At 41.5% G+C, this 17108-nt stretch overlaps 1 pseudogene; it reads right to left on the bottom strand.

The window, feature by feature from the left end:
- The window catches only part of LOC136572917 (centromere-associated protein E-like), a 72724-nt pseudogene that overhangs the window by 36704 nt on the left and 18912 nt on the right, over nucleotides 1–17108 (bottom strand).

The raw sequence follows: 17108 nt of genomic DNA, 5'->3' as shown, positions 1-17108 counted from the left end.
TTTATAAATTCTGTTGGGGAACTTGCAGCAAAAGAAAACCCACGGATTTCATACTTACCATCTCTACGTTCTCTCTAAGGTCTTCCTTCAGCTGGTCTCTTTCTGACACTAGGCTCTGAAGTGTAGCCTTCAGCTCATCTCTTTCACTTGTCATCATATCAATGTGTTGCTGTAGACTGAAAAGCTTCTCCTCAAGGTTTAATTTCTCATTCCGCAAGGAGAGGAGCTCTGCTTCCACGTCCTGCAAGTTATCAAACACATCATTCCACATGAGTTGGGTTTGCATAGGCTCTTCATTCTCAAGTATCCATGTTCAACAGCAAAATGGTTATTTCAGTAACAAGCTATATACACAGTCGGAATGTTGCCCGTCTTTATAACTCAGGGAGGTATTCCACCTTCAATTTAATTTGAAGATCAACAATAGTTGGAATCCATGAGCTAGGACTCATGGTGGTTCAGAAAGCAAGAAGCGGTGCTGCTTGTTTGGATTTTTTAAGAATCTAAAACTAAAAAAAAAAAAAAGTGTTTCAGCAAATGACAGTGACCCATTTGTATACAAACACCCACTTATCTCCATAATAAATATGCCATGCATTCTGACAGTTTCCTTTCCCTCACAGTAAGCGACACCATTGAACCTACATAGGAATCCGATGTCACATGGCATTTCTAAGCAACCATTTAAAAAACACCACATTACTTGGGGGTCTGGAGCACGAACTAATGAATCAATTATAGGAAGACGAACATTTCCTTAAAAAAATTAAAAAAAATTCCATTTGTGATACGGCCATTTACATCCATTATACAATATTTGAACACACTTACTTTAAGAGACGCCATTTCCAAGGTCAAGCTTTCCTTTGTGGCCCTGAGTTCATCTCGCTCTCCAGTAATCTCATCCATTTGCTGCTGCAGAGTAGTAAGAAGTTGCTCAGTTTCTCGCTTTTCATTTTGCCATGACTCCAGCGTAGACTCAGCTTCCATCACAGTCTTCATTAGATTACTTATCTCCTCTTTCTGACTAATCTGTCCCTGTTCAAGTTCTTCCGTCTTCTGAAGGAGTTCCTCATGTACAGTCGCATTCTGAAGCGCCTCTTCTTGTAAGCGGAAAAGCTGTATGAATGACAGTTGTGTCGTAATTATAATGACAGCAACTCTTTATTGCGGATTGAAAAAAGAAGTCTGACTGCAAGGGGTTCCACATGAAGCCATTCTAAAGATATTCTCACATCTTTATGCTGAGGCAAAGCATTTATTGCATATTCATAAGTAGAGATGAGCGAGCGTACTCGCCAAGGCAAACTACGAGCGAGTAGTGTCTTATGCGAGTACCTGCCCGATCGTCTCTAAAGATTCGAGTGCTGGCCGGGGGGTGGTGAGCAGCTCGAGTAGTTTGCCTTAGCGAGTACGCTCGCTCATCTCTATTCATAAGACATGCTATAACAAATTCTCGGGATCAGTGAACGTCTCAGCGGCGAGACCACCACGATCAGACTTATCACCTATCCTATGGATAGGCGATGGCCATCTTGGTAAATCCCTTTAATAACTTGTAAATTCTGTTCTAGTTTCTTATCTGAACGCACCCAACATTACATTAGACAACCTCCGCCAGAGTGGAGCCATGCGTGCAACTCCCGGCAAACTAATTCTGCAGTGGGAAGCTGCAGCCAGACGGACATTTCAGCCACTGTAAAGGGAATGTGCCATTACACGGCAGCTGTTCCCGCCCAAGGAGGAGTCATTCTTACAGAGCAGCGTTCATTTCTGGCTCATGAGAAGGAGTCCTAAATTGTGTCATTTCCCCCTTGCATCATCTGTAGGTCCTTAAAAGGGGAGTATAGACAGGAGTGGTCCTCAATATAAACCCCTTTGCACGTGCACCTTTATGGTTTAAACAGCTAAAGCTAAAAAGGTACCTTTTTAACACTGTTCATCCACAAAATAAAATATAAACCATAAGTTGTAAAAGTCACCTGATCTTTAAGGTTTTCTATTTCACCAGGTAAAGATTTGTATTCCAACAAGCTGGCAATTTCCTGCTCCATGGTTTTCTTTTCCTCCAAAAGTTCGTTCAACTGCTTTGAATAATCTGCAACCTTCTTATCAAGCTCAACATGAGATAGGAGTTCTGCAAACAATACAAAGAAGGACTAGTACATCCAATTCTGGAACATTATGAGAAAGGATGTCTTGTGGCAGAGAAGATTGCACTCAGCACCCCAACATTCTTTCGGGAGATTAAAAGGCTCATTTACATGTGCAGATAGGAGCATTAGTCATCATCAATAAGGGATCAATTGTGGATTATAGATTTGCACTTACAATCAAATATTTAACCCTGATGTAACCCTGTAAGGACATGGCCTAGTTTGGTGCTTAACACATACTTAACCTTTACAGAACAAGCAGACGTATCGTGATGATGGTGAAATCCTTATAAAACTTGTATCCTGCAGTTATCAACTGTTTTCCTCTCTGCAAATTCCATCTTCATTTCTCAGTTTTCCTTGAGCTCGTGGGTGGAGACTAGCTGCTATGTTGCCTCTCATAGGTTGCCCACAGAAGAGAAGATCATGTTCTTCATTCAGCTCTCATATACAAAGAAGCAGCAGCAGCCATAGAAGACATTGCTGAGAAGTACTGAGCAGTGTAGCTGTGAATTCGGAAGCTGCCATACATAACAGCATAGCTAATTCTCACTTGGGTCTTCCTCCCTTCTTTATAGGCTTCTACGGACTGCAGGTAATCTGACATGTCAGTGTGCTGTTATTCGGTCTCGTCTACCAAGATAGATTTTATCAGTTTCAAAGTGAACAGAGAAGCAGCAGCAGCAAAAAAAAAAAAAAATCTTTTACTAACATGCGTCGTGTCATTTCAGAGCAAAGAATCTCAGCTTTAGGGTAGATTCAGACGACCATATATCGGCTCGATTTTAACGCAGAGCCGATATACGGTGTCCTCATCTGCAGGAGGGGGGGAATGGAAGAGCCAGGAGCAGGAACTGAGCTCCCGCCCCCTCTCTGCCTCCTCTCCGGCCCTCTGCACTATTTGCAATGAAAGGAGGCATGATGGGGGCGGGGCTAGGTTCCGAGAATTAGCCCCGCCTCTCCCGATTGCAAATAGTGCAGAGGGGCGGAGAGGAAGCAGAGGGGGGCGGGAGCTCAGAGCACTGCTCCTGACTCTTCCAGGCTCCCCACCCCCTGCAGAGAGAGACACCGTATATCGGCTGGGCGTGAAAACCGAGCCGATATACGTTCGTCTGAATCCAGCCTTAAAATACGTCCAAAAGCATGTCAATAGCTCTGAGAACGGGACCTAAAGCCTTCTGAAGTAAAACAAGATCCGTTTGCCCCAAACCAGTAATTTTATCTTGCAGAACTGAGCTTGTCCTAAACTGTTGGGGTGGGCATTAAGGGAATCTTTGTCTTTTTCATTCTTTGACCATTTCCACCAAGAAATTACAAAGCAAGCGCCTTTAGTACAGACAAGAATATTCTCTAACACTTTTATGAATGAATTTAAATATGTTGATGGCGTTTTATACTTTTTTTTTTTTAAATAAACAAAACCATTTCACGTGTTCTACCCATTCTTTTTTCCAAATGGGTCTCATGGGAAGGCTGAATTTATCTGCAGAGCCCCACCACTATATCCAAGTCGACACGACTAGCAAACGAATCAAGTGTTAAAACCGCATTGTCATTAATCTAAAAAGCCATATGTACCCCAAAATGGTACCAATACAAACTACAACTCTTAGTATAGTATAGTCCTAATCGTACCAACACACAGAAAAAATATCATCATGTCATGTATGCTGCCTAATTAACACTGTTAAAAAACTGTGGCATGATTGATGCATTTTCTCCCTGCTCTCAAAAAATAAAAGTTTTACAATATATTGTGTACCTAAAAACTGTACCAATAAAAAGAAAAACAAACAACCCCGTTTGACATACAAAAAACAAGCTGCCATATGACTGTCGACGGAAAAAAATAAAAAAATGTTACAGCTTTTGAAAAAGAGATGAAAGTCCCAAAAAGAAAAATCTGTGTCCTTACGGCCAAAATAGACCATGTCCTTAAAGGGGTTGTCCAGCGGCAGCAAGTGGGTCTATACACTTCTGTATGGCCATATTAATGCACTTTGTAATGTACATTGTGCATTAATTATGAGCCATACAGAAGTTATCAAAAGTTTTATACTTACCTGCTCCGTTGCTGGCGTCCTCGTCTCCATGGTGCCGACTAATTTTCGGCCTCCGATGGCTAAATTAGTCGCGCTTGCGCAGTCCGGGTCTTCTGCCGTCTTCAATGGGGCAGCTCGTGCAGAATGCCGGATCCGTGTAGCTCCGCCCCGTCACGTGCCGATTCCAGCCAATCAGGAGGCTGGAATCGGCAATGGACCGCACAGAAGCCCTGCGGTCCACAGAGAGACAGGATCCCGGCGGCCATCTTCAGCAGGTGAGTATGAAGACGCCGGACCGCCGGGATTCGGGTAAGTACTACCCGGTGTGTTTTTTTAACCCCTGCATCGGGGGTTGTCTCGCGCCGAACGGGGGGGGGGGGGGGGGGGGTGTTAAAAAAAAAAAAAAACCCGTTTCGGCGCGGGACAACCCCTTTAAGCAGTTAATACATGAATTAGTATACTCATTCACTACATGAATGCTTTAATGTTAATAAGCTTCACATTATTAGTGGTCAAGAAAACCACTACTAATTTGAAGCTTATTACAGTATATATTATATTATAACACACACACACACACACACACACACACCAATGTCTTCAAATTAAGTGATCCCGATAATGGCATTCAGCAGAAGTGAAATTAAAGACACGTGGCTGCTCTCTTCCAAAAACAGCGCCATGCCTGCCCATGGTTCGTGTGTGGTACTGCAGCTCACTTACATTCACTTGACCAAGTTGCAACACCGCACACAAACAAGTGGCGCAGTTTCTAGGAGTAAGCAGTCACGAGTTTCTAGTTTCACAGTCCCTTAAATGTCCCATATTCTGTTCATCAGAACAGTGCCCATAAATCGGTTTTACATACATTTTCAAAATAAACCTCATCAATTAAATGGAAGGGTATGTAAATGAGATGCATATATGATATACGAGTTGACCAACCTTTGGGGACTTTCCCAGCCAGGAGGCCGTTGAGCTTATTGAGCTCATTAAAGGCATACTGCAGTTCCTTCTGTAAGTCAGCCTGCATCCTTTTAGCGTTAGACTTCTCACTCTCCAGTTGCTTTTCATAACCCGAGGCGTCTTTCTCCCGTTTTTCACAGTGGATTACGAGCTCATCCTACGCAAAACACATGTACTCAGAAATACCGTTTGTTCAAGGTGTTTGTGGGCGAGAGTCTACAGGACATATCCAGTAAAAGCATCATTTTTCATTCATTGGAGTCTATCTGCATGCATCAAGTTGAAGGCAACCAGGTTTTAATTCAATAATGGTCATTACTTTCACAACAAAAACATTAGGAAACTTCTGTTTTCTACACCATTTCTCTGATAATGCCATTAGTGTAAGCATGATGAACAATGCCGCATACTGAAAGATTGATATACTGGATGCTCTGCAGAATTCTGTAATAAATGGTCCATAAATGGAATGTCAGACTTTACATGTCAGTTTTGGATGAAACATCCTTATCCATAAGTCATTAGTTATGACTAAGGAGTAGAGATGAGCGAGCATACTCTCTAAGGGCAATTACTCGAGCGAGCATTGTCCTTAGTGAGTACCTGCCCGCTCTGGAGAAAAGATTCGGGTGCCGGCGGGGAGATCTCTGAGATACAAGTAGTATACTGGGGTATGGCATGACCTTACAAACACCACAGAAAAAGGATATATCAGTTAAAAAGAACCCGCAAGAGGACAAAAACCCTTGATGTTGGGTTGCAGGCTTCTATATTTGGATGAAAATTTTAAACTAATAACTCATTTATCAGTATATGTTATTTCTGCAGCAAGCAGCCTGGCTTTACATGCAGGAGAGCCCAGTGTGGCAATGCCAGTGTGGTTCACTTCTGAGGTGCAGGGCAAGCCGCCAGATTGAATCGTATGTGGCGTCAATAGATTGAAAGTCTGCATGGTGTGCTACACGCATAAGTTGGTCTGGTACCCTTTGCATGCCTTATCTATGTGTAGGTATAATCCTAACCCGCTCCCCTGTTCAGCAGTATTTTGAACCTATGCCATGCTCCTCCGTATTGCAAAGTGGCTGTCTGCATGCTGAGGGATGTGGGGTCTAGATCCACCCTTGTATTTTTTTTTTAAGGATATACCAGTAAGTATGGCCATATGGCATGACCTTATTAAACAAGAGTATGCTGCAAGTCAAGTAGTAAGCAAACTTTTCCTTATTTGAACCATCTGATATCTTCGTTTTAACCCCTTCCCACCACAGACCTTTTCAGACCTTCTCATTGAAATCAATGCGAGCCATGCCTGCAGTTACAAGCGCCGGCCACTACACAGAGGTCGGTGCAGAGACTTCCGCTCCGACCTCTGTATTTGCGGCGCTGACCGCATGCGCCCGCTCAGCTGATCGGTCGGGGTCCTGAGCAACAGACCCCAGCCGATCAACTATTCATTACCCATCTTGAGGATAGGTCATCAGTAATATTCTCCCTGGAAAACCCCTTTAAATATGGCTGTTCCTAAAGACGTTTTTTTTCCCCTTCAAGAATCTTTTCTTTTTTTTAGCCACAGACTTAATTTTAAAACGGAAAGGTCTCATTTTATTTCTTCTAAAGCTTCATTTGTTGCGTTTAGCATGTCATTCCACCATTTGCGCAGCCATCCATATAAAAGCTCTGCCCTTACCATCTTCTCTTTCAGCTCCAGATTCTCACTCCTCAGGAAGGCGGCTTCTCTCTGAGCATCACGAGTCACTGCTTCGGCATCACTAAGAGACTGCTTCAGCTGGAGCACTTCATCACACAGCTTGTCACAGTCCTCCTGCAAACCACAACCATTATGTACATAGATGCCTACACAAGACCTCGTGTTTTATGGCGGCAAGTATAAAACTCCATACCATGGATGCCAAGAGATCCATAGATCTCACTTTCTTCTGGAGCATTTCATTTTCTCTCTTCAATTGGGCCATTATTTGTTCTTGTTCTTTCAGAACTTTAGATTTGGTGTCCAATTCATTCTGAAAACATTAAAACAAAAGTCATATTTTCACGACAGCATTTTTTGTGGTACCTTTATAATTGTTTTGTGAATTGAGTGGGCAAGATTGAGGGGGAGAAAATCAGGTATTTGTACTTGCAGTAGTATCTGTTCCACAATTAAATTAATGAGGAAAAAAAAAACAAAACAAACAACAAAAAAAAACCACGCCACCACATTACTCTATTGGCCTTAGCTACGGTTTTGCCATTTTTCATGATTGTGTTTAAGCTTTTGAGCTAACTTTTGCCTCCTTAGCCACTCGTCCTACTGCCATTCCTGAACAGTAGCTCACTCCCTGCAAGCAGCTACAGCAATATTTTGCCTAGCGTCCACTGCCTAGTGGCAGAAGCCTACACACCATTTGTTACCGTGGCCCCAGATGAACTTTATGAGGAAAGGATTTACATTAAGTGCCAAAATTCTCTCTTTAGCTTGTTTACACAGTAGCCACTGGAAGACCCAAAACAGTACCCGAGGTGGGCAAAGAAAGGACAGCAGTACCAAAAGCACGGTCTACCAGATCGAACAGAAGGTCTCCACCTCTGATGACCATAACAGGCAGGGGCCTGGAGCCAGAGGAGAAGGCTTGGTTATGCATCAGCATTATGGTTTTCACATTTCATGCCCTGTTACGACCGCAGGAGAACAAGCCCTGCCCAAATAGTACCCTCCCTTTAATGCTTTGGCAAGCCAGGCAGCACATGCACAATAGCATCACACACCTACCTCAGGGAGAAGGTTCATCTGCACTCAGGTGTTTTCAGAGGTGGAATCTGCAGCGTACTCAGGTGTGAACATACCCCAATTAGGCATTTACTGTATAAAACCTCTCTTACTAGATTTAGTGCCCTTCTCATATTGCACAACAGAACATTACTGAACTCCAAAAGTGATTTTTGGTGCAGATCTGACTTTTTGCTTGAAGCATATGCCTGCTACTTTACTGTATAGTTAAAAGGTCAATCTAAATTTGCCTAAAACATGGCTTTTTGGCAGGTATGTGAATAGGAGATGTGTGCAGAAAGACATTCCGCAGTATCAGTATAGATTTCATTGACAGTAATGAGATGCGGAGTTGGTGCAGATTCTGAAGCAAGATTCAATGAGCATTCCCTTCCTGTTCTGACCACTTATGGTTTGATTACCTAGCTGTATTTTGGATCACCACTGTTTCTGCAAGACCATGGATAAGATCTGAGTAATCCCACAGAAAATCCCAGAATATTGTAATGTAATACTGTATGTCCATATCGGTGAACTGTGGGTGTTCCCGCAGCATTTTACCAGCGTTTGTAAATATGTGGTTTGCCGGCAGAGATCACGTATGCACTGTATTGCATTCGCTGCCTATACAATGGCATGTAGCTCGCGCTGCGTGGTACACCGAGAAAGAGCATGCTGCGATCCATTTCTTATGCGAATCTACACGCACATGTATCAGTGAAAGTCCATTGACCTTCAATGACTCCATCCACCGCGTATTACACGCAATACGCGGTGAACAAACACCTGTGGACATGAGCCCTTAAAAATCATTTTCCTTATGGTGCAGAAAAGCTGGGAATCAGTGGCATTCTGGCTTTAATTGCCGATTCTAGGAAACCTCACCTCCAGTTCTTGATTGATCACCTCTGCATTAGCTTCTTTATATTGGAAATTTCATGGATTAGTTGTGCCTGGAAAGCAATTAGCAATATGGCAGGAAGCATTAGCGAGCACTTTGTTGATTAGACAGCCATCACCCCAAGAAAGTTAAAAAAAAAAAAAAAAAAAATCACACAAGCTTCATTTAGAAGAGAGGAAGGGTAGTTCCACACGGGCGATCATGATTTTGCCACAAGAAAACGATGGCAAAGTCACGTCTTTGTGCTTGAGCATCAGCAATGCTTTTTCTTGTAATGAGCATTTTTTTTCATCACAAGGGTCAATAGGACTTTCTAATGAAAAAAAAAAAATAAAAAAAAAATATTCGCATCACACGTTTGTTGCGTTGCGATAAAAAGAAGGCTCCATAGGGTAACATGGGACAGAGGAAAATAAATAACAATCACACATTACAGAAAGAGCAGGCCGCGATTTATTTGTTCTCTCAACATCGCATCAGTGAAAACATCGGTAATGGGAAGGAAACCATTGAAAAGCATGGGTTCCTTAATCTGCTTTTCTACCGACTCTCACAACAGAAAAAAATAGCGTGATCTTCTCACCCGTGTGAAACCACCCTCAGGGAGATTAAAACGGCATCCCATGAATTCAGCCACCAGTCTAACACTATCCACTTGCTTCATGATGAGAGAAAAAAAAAAAGCCAATTTTGTTATTAGAGCTAAAACGAGATTTAGTTGTAGACACTTAAATACACAGTTCTAGGCAGTTTGGGTGTCTTACTTCTGTATTAGACAGGATTGTGTTTGACAATCTCGTTAAGTATATTTAAAAATAAAGACTGCAAGTATGGGAAAAGTGGGCATGTTTTTTTTAATTTTTTTCTATCACGTCTTTTTTCATGGCCCATTGAATTTGACATGCCTGGATTAGTGGGCTTCTGAATGCTGGGACCCACTGATGCTAAAGACAAAGACGTAGTGTCTGAAATCTGAGAAGTAGCTGTGTGCCAATAGTCAAGTACTGTAGTGTCATTGGGAGATGAACAAAACCAAACCAACCATAATTACAGAAGCACATTATGGATGGGGTGTCTAATAGTACCGGCGATAGGTCAGGCAGACGATCAGGTGACTAATAGAGATGAGCGAGTATACTCACTAAGGCACATTACTCGAGCGAATAGTGCCTTAGCCGAGTATCTCCCCGCTCGTCTCTAAAGAATTGGGGGCTGGCGGGGGAGAGCGGGGAGATCTCACTCTCCCTCCCCCTCACAACTTACCTGTCACCCGCGCCGGCCCCCGAATCTTTAGAGACGAGCGGGGAGATACTCGGCTAAGGCACTACTCGCTCATCTCTAGTGACTAATAAGTTAAAATGTCATTATGACAAGCTTGAGAATTTTAACAAGGTTCCATAAAAGGATTATTTTTAAAAAGGTACTGCTGTTTCCCTGAAAATAAGACAGTGTCTTATATTAATTTTTGTTCAAAAAGGTTTAACTTTTTTACATGTATAGCTGCCTGGACACTATTTAAATTGACTTTTTTAATTAACTGTTAGCAAGGCTTAATTTTGGAGTAGGGATTATATTTCAAGCATCCTCAAAAATGCTGAAAAATCATTTTGCATCCTCAAAAATTCTGGAAAATCATGCTGTGTCTTATTTTCAGGGGATGTCTTATTTTCAGGGAACAGGGTATCAGATCTGCATCTTTGTGTTCATCCGTGATACGCAGGGCCTTCATATAGTCCACCTACATGTGTCATACTCACACTGGTGATAACAAACATAGCACCTACATCTAATTGAAGTATTACAGTATGTCGAAAAGTTACAGAACTTGTCTGTGCCGAGCAGAACTAGTGCGACAATCACATTACTTTAAGGTGGCACAATAAAAGTAATTTCTAATAGTAGGTTACTGTTTGATATCTACATCCGGTTGACGAACATCTGTAAACAAATGAATCACTCATACATATACTTGATAATACTATCGATTAGGTCTTTGGATGTGGCCAGGACAAGCAGAATGAAAGACGCCCCCTTCTTACTCTCCTGTCTGCGTCCAAGGAACCGCACGATACACATAAGAACTAAGGGTAATATTACAAAGCGATTTAGATCATGACTAATAGGTGGGAATGTAATCCCAAGACCCATAAAATTAGACTGCGCCAATGTTTCACACTTCATTGTGCTCTTAGAATTAGTTGGCCTCACCTCATGCTCTTCTCGAGTTTCTTTCTCCAGCATTTCAAATTCATTAGTCTCCTGTTTCTCCTGAAGACGTTTTTCCAGATCAGCCATCTCTCTTTTCAGGCTTTCATTCTCATTTACTAGATGATCAAAGTTATTCTGCATATCAGCCAACTCCTCATGAGCGTTTAGCTAGAAAATGGTGACAAGATTACATTTAGAATAGTATTACATGAAGCAAATTTTATTTATTTTTTAATAGAAAATTCAAGAATAAAAAAGGTAAATGGGAATAATAGAAGTTAGAAAATTTGGAATGCTCATTACTCCAAGACCTCTTTCACATGGGGGCCTATGTGTGCAAAAATCACGCGTGAAAAAAAAAAAACAAAAAAAAAACATTTGTGGCTATTAGAACTAATGGTTTCCTATGGGAACGTTTAGCTGTATAGGGGGTGGCGTGAGGGTACGGTTAAGAGGATATGATTTTATCATATGTTTATATACATCTGTGGAGCTGCGCATTTGGCTTTTTTTTTTTTTTTTATTTATTTTTTAAACTACTGACATCTGAAAGATAAAAATAACTGATTTTTACATGGCACACACAAAAGACTAAACAACTACTTACCTTCTCTGCCATTAGGGCGTCACATATCTGAAGACTTTCCATTAAGTAGGTTTGGTCATTCTGCAAATAAATCATTTACAGTTGTTACAGATGAAAGCCTCCTTTCCACTAGAATCCACAGGCTCCCTAACAGCCATATACTTTGTAACACCACGATACCACTCAAACAATAAGGCCAAGCATCACCAGGTTAGCAATAGATGTCAAATCCAACTTTAAACAAAACGCATAAAGGGCGATTTCTGGTCCACATCTATATACAACCCATCTCCAGGATAGTCATAAATAGCCAAATCAGCAGGGGTTTGCCACCCTGGATGCCCACTGATCAACCAAAGTGAAGTAGCGACAGGCTGGCTCGGACTTTTGACCATTCTGCAGCGGCCCAGTATGATAGCGCAGCTTTCTCCCACTGAAGTGAATGAAAAAGAGCTGCACTACTCTAGAAACCTAGAAAATGACCACATGGCCCATCAGTTAGGCCTCATGTCCACTAGCAAAATTGAATTGCGGATTCCACTGCGGAATCCGCATTCAATTTTGCCCATAGGGAATCATTGGCCATCCGCAGTCAATTTAATTGAATTTTGCACCTGCGGATAACATTTTCATAGATTTGCGTTTTTTTCCGTGCAGGAGGAAAAACGTGGCATGCTCCATTTTACCGCGGATTCCACGCGGATCGGCCACATTGCTAGCAATGGGTGCGGATATCCACATGAAAAAAAAAAAAAACCATTTAAAGCAAATCCGCGCGGAATCTGCTGTGGAAATCTGCAGCAGATTCTGGGCGGATTGTATTTTTCTAGTGGATATGAGGCCTTCAAGTTCCCAGTATCCAAAAACCATGTTTCAGAGCGCCTGCAACTAGCGTTAATACCAGGCCCAATCATTTTCTTCTGACAACACAACTAAAGTAGCCATTCAAGTGGTCAGTGACAGCCTTATCTCCGTTTATCGTTAACCACATTTTTAATTTTTGCAATCGCACAGTTTTTCTTGTCACTAAAACACCCAAATACAACTTTATTCCCCTCCTTAGGGTTTGGCCATTTCTTCCTCATTTGGTGCTTTAGCAGCATTACTGTTTAACCTAATTTCATACATCCGTCAGCTGCATCTTGTAGACAGATGTCTTTTCTTTGACTAGATTACCAACTCCTCTAATGAACCGTAGCAATTTTTTTTCCTTTGATGTTTGCATTAAAAGGGGTTCTGACAATAGAAAACAAGAATTCTATACTTGTTTATTCCTCCCCCATCAGTCTTCTTACCAGATCTTCTCCCTGCCAGGTTATTGTAGAGACTGCGCATGTTTGCTCTGCAACAGTATATGAGCTCTGCGCGGAGAGCCAGCACGCATGCGCAGGCTCAGCAATAGATAGAAAGGAATGCCTAGGCAATGAAAGTTACGTCACTAGTGATGTAACCTACACTGACCTGCCGGAAGAAGAATACCAGGAATGGACACTCCATAATAAGCGCATCTGGCTGGCTTGCGGTGAGGTAACCCGAGGGACCGAATAAGATCAGCCAGGAGAAAATGCTGTAAGACGACTGCCTGGGGAGGAATAGGGGAATAGGCAAGTATTTTATTTTTTTTTTTAAATGACAGAACCCCTTTAAAATTTAGTTACTTTGAAGATGGCTTTACCAGGCCGCTGCAGAAAATGTAGAGTTTTGAGCCTTTTGGCCAGCTGCTCTTTCGTGGATCGCCAGATCAATAGTTATGGACCAGAAAACTCCTTTAAAGCGAGTTTACACATTTATGCAGGTTACAGTACATAGCAGAAAATCTACAGCTTTTTTTTAACCACCTCTACATGTCAACAGGATTTGTTTTAATCCCAGTCACTTTAATAAAGGATTCTGCTGCGGTTTATCAGCAGCGTTTCCGCAACTTTTACACAAGTGTACAAAGTTCAGCATTTGTAAGCCATAACCAGGAGTGCAAGTAAAAGAAATGCAGTCCTCAGCTCTCACTCATGACCTGAAGGTTGCGAGTTCAATCCTGCATGATTCAGGTAGCCGGCTCAAGGTCAACTCAGCCAACCAAGGTCGAAAATGAGTATCCAGCTTGGTAGGGGTAATAAATAAATTACTTGAAAACGCTGCAGAATAAGTTGCCGCTATACAAATAAGAAGATTTTTTTTTAAATTTAAAACCCAGAAGAGGCACAAATCTTACCATTATACCTTTTCTGTTCACGTTTCTGTACTCCTGCTTTTGACCTACAAATATGTCTGTGTGACAAGATTTGGACATCACTTACACAGCAATTTTTCACTCAGTCAGAGTTTGAAAAGTTGCTGCATGTTCTATTGTGTTCTGATTCTCGGACGACGTTAGCACATGTAATGTGCAGCACAACACACCTCAGACAGCACACGGAAAGGGGGTCTGTGTGCTCTGCAAGTTGCGCCTGAGATCTTCGGGTGCAACTTGCTCTAGGCCGTTTGAATACAGTCTGAGGAAGTGGCTTAAAGTTTGTGACCAATTATGCAAAAGGTACATTCCATGCTGTCGTACTGCAAAATCAAGCCACAAGCCAGTTGTCAACCACCTCCATTGCAGCTCTTCCGAGCCCACATCAGTGGTCAGCCAGCTTTCTAAGAGTTTGGAGAGACACAGGAGGACGTGTCTCTCAAGGACTTATTTTACAGGTAAAAGCGGTTAAATAACTAGAAAAAAAAAGACAATGTGTTGACCCTCACATTTACTGGACTCTCATTTCCTTCCAAATCTGCTATTTTTTGCTCCAGCATTTGGATTTGTTCCCGGCAGAGATCATGAATGGGGCTTGCAAGTAGTCCTAGAACTGGATCCTGGTCCACACCATCTGTCCGATTGCTGAGAGGGGAATCGTTCAGTTTTTCCAGCTCTTGTTCATCAGTTTTCAGAGGGGACAGTTTTCCAGGCATCTCCAAGCTTCCTTCTGGCATAGGATTTTGTTCGTTACCATCAGGCACAGATTCACTCCGGTCACTTAAACTGGTTATTTGCAGCTCATCTTTATCTTCTGAGTGAAGTTTCTCTTCCAAATCTGCAGTCACATTTACAAGACAATCTCTTTTCCGAACTACTGCTTCATATTCCTCATTCCGTCTCTTTAACTCCTCTTCTAACTCCGCCACTTTCTGCTCCAGCTCTTTACATTTTTGAAGGGAAGAGTCTTTTGTCAGAGCACTATACAAAAAGGAGAATCATCATTTTACTGGAAACAGAAGAGCTTCAGAGAGTAAATAAATTCCGTACAAGACGCTGTTCTCGCACTTTCTTGCAAGAATTCAGTGTAGAGAGCCACGTCATTACCAACCCATTGAGTACAACGGGAAGCCGTGCTGCAGCTCATACACATTTTCCAAAAGCAGATTTGAAATCTGCAGTGCAAAAAAAAAAAAAAGTTATACATATATTTTTTATAAAAACACTGCTGTCAGTTACAAAAAAGTGTTGATATTTAATGTATAAAAGGGATTGTGTGGTTTCAAATTAAAAATAATTACCAGCTGCACATGGGTTAAAATAAAAAGTATATTCACCTGTCTTCATCCCCCCAGGACACCATTAACTGGCTCCAATGCTTTGTCTCCATTGGAAGTCAGATGACCACTACTGAATCCTTGGCATCAGCACTCACATCCTAGTCACCATTTCAGGAGTTTTGGAAGGTGATGTTGCAGCCTCCAATTGGTGGTCAACTGACTTCCAGCGGTGGAGCCTATTCTTGGGGAATATGAAAGAAAAATAATAAAAAAAAAAACAAAAAAAAAACACGCATGATCACAGATGAGTTTTTTTTTAAATTTTAGCCCATGCCCATATAAAAATAAGTTTTAAAATTTGAAACCACACAACCCCTTTTAACAAAGTCTTCTTAATAAGTACAGTATATTTTATAGTTTATTGTTTTATTTGTACTTACATGTAGATTTCAGGCTTTTACTTAATAGCTTTTAAAAGCCAATAGTTACAAAAACCAACTAAACAAAAACACATCTAGTCTGTAGGAATAAGATGAAATGTAAACAATTAGACGCTGCTTATTATGGCCAATTAGAACAAAAAGCACCAAATATTTCTTTGGCAGGTACTTTGCCCCTATCAGCTCTCCTTCACAGCACACTTCAGACTTATGAAATGCTCTAAATGAAAAAAAATCATTTCCCTTAGTGTACGTTCACAGGTAGCAGAAATGCTGTAGAATTTGCACATCAAATTCTACAGTATTTCTGCATCAAAAACAGTCAACATCCACGGGACTTCCGTAGCAGATTTCTGAAGGTACCGCGTGCTTCTTTCAGCGGACACCTGGAGGCCGCTAGTGAGCGCAGTGCTAGTCACTTTGCATCACCTGAACAGTGGCACTGCACTCACTAGAGGCCTCCGAGTAGTGAAGGATGCGCCAAGAGTGCAAAGACTTCAGAGGTTAAGGGGAGCACAGTATCTTCTGAAATCAAATAATTATATACACGGAAGTCTCTAGACATCCATATATCCAGTGACATGATTTTGGGGTGACTTTTTTTTTTGGAAAAGAAGAAATTATTATATATGCGCACACACACACACACACACACACACTATATATATACATTATACATACACAAAAAAATTTAATTCTTGTTTTTTAGGCAAAAGTGCGTGAAATTAGAATACAGGAATGCGAGGCTGTATACAAAAAAACAAAAAACAAAAATAAAGTTATAACCCAAGTATTCACGCAACTTCACAGAGTGCCAATGAGTATCAAACACAGCTCCCCGTTGTCTGACCTTTGAGCACCATAATGTAGTTTATGGGGCACAAAAAAGGTCATGATTGGTTCACTTAAATTTTTTTAATTGTATATAATATTGCTGCCAAGTTTTTATTTTCCCAACTTACATTTGGTTTAAAAGCAATAAAACCTTCAAAATCTATCATTAGGCAGGACTTTTGAGCACTGCAAAACACACACTAAATAACAGACCTGGTACTTTCGGATGAGAAGTCGATCATGGAATGAGACAGAGCCGTCATCTTCTCCCTGCTAGTGACTCCGCTTTCAAAATTCCAGGTTGGGTCTTGAGCGGAGTTATCGAGTGCGCAGCCAGCACCTTCAAAGACTGAAGTCTCTGCACAAATAGCTGAGTGAAGAGGAAAAAAAAATCCCACACATTAAATATGCTCAATAAATCCCTTTCAAAAAGGAGCATGAAGACCTTACTGCTAGATTACAGTGTACACATACAATCGTCAATCTCCGGGATCGATAAAGGTTCAGACATCTTGGGTCGCTTTGCAAAGCTCATGGTTAATGTAGATCCCATCTGAAACGATGAATCCCCAGCAGAACACAAGCTAGCTTGGATCTTTCCAGGAGCCCATGTAACCCTCCTTTTCAATTTAACCTTTAAAATAAGAATTGCAGAAAGAGTGTCATGTTATATATAGTTCAACGAAATCTTGAAAACCGTG

The sequence above is a fragment of the Eleutherodactylus coqui genome, chromosome 7, assembly GCF_035609145.1.
Source record: "Eleutherodactylus coqui strain aEleCoq1 chromosome 7, aEleCoq1.hap1, whole genome shotgun sequence".
NCBI classification, from domain to species: Eukaryota; Metazoa; Chordata; class Amphibia; order Anura; family Eleutherodactylidae; genus Eleutherodactylus; species Eleutherodactylus coqui.
This window is presented reverse-complemented; position numbering and strand designations above follow the sequence as displayed.